Below are 3,937 nucleotides of genomic sequence, written 5' to 3' on the forward strand. Positions count from 1 at the left end.
AAATTAAAAGTTTGAACTTTCAAAACGAAGTTGTAGAAGTGTCAAATGCATCGTGAAAATAAAAGTGTGATACTCTTAATTGGAATAATGGCAGGTGTTTTGAATTTTGTAAACAAAAAATATTTCAAACAAAAATTTTAAAAAGTTCGTAAGTGCAAAAACCGACTTGTTTTGTTTTCACAACAGGAGTTGGTTTTAGACTCACAAACTTTTCAAAATCAATTCATGGAAACTTTGATTTTCAAAATATTTAGAATTCGATATTTAGTTTATTAAACCAGTAGGTACGTAGTAAAAAACTTTTACATGTTGAAAAATGTTTATCCCATTGTTGCCATTGTACATTGGGTTGGGCTTGATGTTGATGGTGTCAATATTTAACATATAAGGCTTCGTCGGTCCATCTTCACAGTTTCCTGTCACGGCCACCGCTCAGAAATATAATCCGCAGATTTCCAACTTTCGCAGCCTGCAAACATGGTTACGATAAATTATTAGTCTTGGTAAAATAGAAGGCAGAAGTCGTGTTAACTTATTTTCCTCGCATTATTGCAAACCTCCCACAAGCAGTTATGGCACTACGCTAAGGGTACCATTTTTTCAATGATGCGAGAAACAATTTTTTGCGCGAGTTTCTTGATTTATAGTAATAGCTCATCAATGAAATATTCTTACCTTACGAACTCCCAGGGTTTGAAACATAATTAACCCAACTTCCCGTTTTTCCGGACTCCTGGACGTTTTCATATGATGAAAAACGGAGCGCATTTCTGCAATGATTAAAACGAAACGAAGTATGAGGTAAAACTCGGGCAGCAGGATTTTTACCTGAATAATATTCATTTACTTACCTAATAAAGTATCTGTGCACATAACCAGGACCTTCTGCTCGTTAAGTAGGCACAATAAACCTGATAAATAATAACCCTTTTTACTGCGATGTCAGCAATCAGCACGAGCCGCCGTCGATTGCACTGTGGGTAAACAGCAATTCGGTAGATGGTCAACATTGTATTTATTCTCATAAGGATTTTGATGAATATTATATGTAATTATTTAGGTAGCGTATATTTGACATTATTGGCTTTTTGAGTTATTGTTTATTAAACTTAGTTTTCATGAAAAATATTTTATATTTTACTATTATTATACTATAAGCTGAAAAACGTTTTCCTAATTTTTATTATTGGAATATCCCATAGTATTATGAAACCGAGATTTCTATTTTGTTTTGTGATAAGGTGCTAAGCGTGCAAGGTGATTTGACAGTTGTACAATTCTCAAGTTGAAAAGGGGAACTTTTAAATTTAGGTTTTCAACAAGGGAAAGTTACTCTCAAATCAAACAAAATACTTTTACTGCTAGAGATTTGACTTTTATTTTGAAGAAAAAAACATGCTTTTCAGATACAAAGGACATCATTTTTAATTGTATTAATATTTGTTTTTTTCTGTGTTATTACCTTCCATTTATAGTTGTTCGTTATCTATCGAGAGCGATTTCTGCAAACCATGGGCTTGGTATTAGCTACCTTTTCTCAATGTACACGTTTCGGCAGCTCAAATATTTTAAGTCAATAACGGCACCGGGCGCTTCCTTACGGTCATATAGGAAGGGAAGGACTCTCGTTGCTATTAGAGACCGAGTATACCTTTGCATCTTCACGATTGTCTTGGGATAGGATATCGTTTTAGTTACAGCCCAAGTAACATTGTAAGTTTTATAACGCTCTCGAATACCATAATTTACTCTACAAGAGTGTGATAAAACCAGTATAAAACCAAAATGTTACTAGGGAGGGTCCGGCAATTGAACTGCTACATAAGTGAGCAAAAATAATATAATACAAAATACGAACTGGAGAATAGTTTTACAAACCGTCGTCTAACAGTGTGCATGTCATTATTTTAATGCTAGGGGTTGGATCTTACGACAGGATTAGACGCCGACTTAAAAAGTGCAAGTCCTGAAGAGACATCTGGTGGCTTTTGGTAAAATGACAGAAGAGCACCTGCGGGCCTTTTACGTTGCGTTCCTCGATCATCTGCGACGAGTGTTAAAGCTCAAGCACAAAAAAGAAAAACTTGAGCTTGTAACTTGTAAACTTTCAAAAAGTGATATGAATTCTTGGGAAATTGGATGAAATTCAAATGAAATATTTTTGTTTTGATCAATTTATTTGGTAATTTTAATGTAGCACTTCAATAGCCGGACCCAGCACAAAGGATTATTTATCTGGAATCACTCCGGTAAGCGATGCCATCTATGGGATGGGATATAACACTAGAAAGGAAACAGAAGACGGAAGAAGGAAGAAAAATAAAAAGGAGAAAAAAGGAAAAAGGAGAAAGAAGAAGGAAGAAAAATATGGAAGAATGAATAGGATTAAAGAAAAATAAAAATGAAGAAAGAAGGAAAATTGATAAAGAAAGAAGGAGAATGGAAGAAATAAGATGATAGAAGGAGAAGAAAGAAGAAAGAAGGAAAAATGAAGAAGAAAGAAGTAAGAGGAAGAAGGAGAACTTCCATATCTATACATACATAGAAAGACGCATGCATACATCGCCTAGTTTTGCCGAGCTGAGTTGATTAGTATATTACACCATAGGACTCAGAGCCTTCTATAAAAAGCTCGATTTTGAAGTAAAAGGGCAAAAAGTGCAAAAAACGTCGTAGGAATTTTTTTTTGTTAGGCCAACTTGACTCGCAGAAACTTCCAGAGGAATTCCCAGAGGAACTTCCGGAGCGATTCCTAGAGGAACTTCCGGAGGAACTTCTAAAGGAATTCCCAGAGAAACTTCCGGAGAAAATCCCAGAGAACCATCCGGAGGAATTTCCAGAGGAACTTCCGGAGGAATTTCCAGAGGAACTACCGGAGGAATTTCCAGACGAACTTCCGGAGGAATTTCCAGACGAACTTCCGGAAGAATTTCCAGAGGAACTTTTGCAGGAATTTCCAGAGGAACTTCCGGAAGAATTTCCGAAGCAACTTCCGGAGGAATTCCCGAAAGAACTTCCGGAGGAATTCCCGAAGGAACTTCCGGAGGAATTCCCGAAGGAACTTCCGGAGGAAATCCCAAAGAAACTTCTGGAGGAATTCCCAAAAGATCTTCCGGAGAGATTCCCAAAGGAACTTCCGGAGGAAATCCCAGAGGAATTCCCGAACGAACTTCCGGAAGAATTCTCGAACGAACTTCCAGAGGAATTCCCGGAGGAACCTCCAGAGGAGCTTCCGGAGGAGTTCCCAAAAGAACATCCGGAGGAATTCCCAAAGGAACTTCCGGAAGAATTCCCAAAAAAAACTTCCGGAGGAATTCCCAAAGGAACTTCCGGAGGAATTCCCGAAGGAATTTCCGGGGGAATTCTCGAGGAACTTCTCGGAGAAATTCCAGAAGGAACTTCCGGAGGAATTCCAGAAGGAACTTCGGAGGAATTCTGAAGGAACTTCCGGAGGAATTCCGAAGGAACTTCGAAGGAATTCGAAGGAACTTCGGAGTAATTATCGAGGGATCTTCCGGAGGAATTCCCGAGGGATCTTCCGGGAGAATTCCCGAGGGAACTTCCGGAAGAATTCCCGAAGGAACTTCCGAAGGAATTCCCGAAGGAACTTCCGGAGGAATCACCGAAGGAACTTCCGGAAGAATCCTTGAAGGAACTTCCGGAGGAATTCCTGAAGGAACTTCCGGAGGAATTCGAAGGAACTTCCGGAGGAATTCGAAGGAACTTCGGAGGAATTCGAAGGAACTTCCGGAGGAATTCGAAGGAACTTCGGAGGAATTCCAGAAGGAACTTCGGAGGAATTCGAAGGAACTTCCGGAGGAATTCGAAGGAACTTCCGGAGGAATTCCCGAAGGAACTTCGGAGGAATTCGAAGGAACTTCGGAGGAATTCGAAGGAACTTCCGGAGGAATTCCCGAACGAACTTCCGGAGGAATTC

General features: G+C 39.2%; 1 long non-coding RNA gene across 1 annotated transcript; it reads right to left on the reverse strand.

Moving 5' to 3' along the window:
* Positions 1-263: 263 nt before the first annotated feature.
* LOC134214672 (uncharacterized) lies at positions 264-965 on the reverse strand. The gene is made up of 3 exons (XR_009979872.1): positions 852-965; positions 676-770; positions 264-469 (listed from the first exon to the last, which is right to left on the reverse strand). It is a non-coding gene; the product is annotated as an uncharacterized LOC134214672 (long non-coding RNA).
* Positions 966-3,937: the final 2,972 nt, after the last annotated feature.

This window comes from Armigeres subalbatus, chromosome 2 (genome assembly GCF_024139115.2).
Source record: "Armigeres subalbatus isolate Guangzhou_Male chromosome 2, GZ_Asu_2, whole genome shotgun sequence".
Taxonomy (NCBI): Eukaryota; Metazoa; Arthropoda; class Insecta; order Diptera; family Culicidae; genus Armigeres; species Armigeres subalbatus.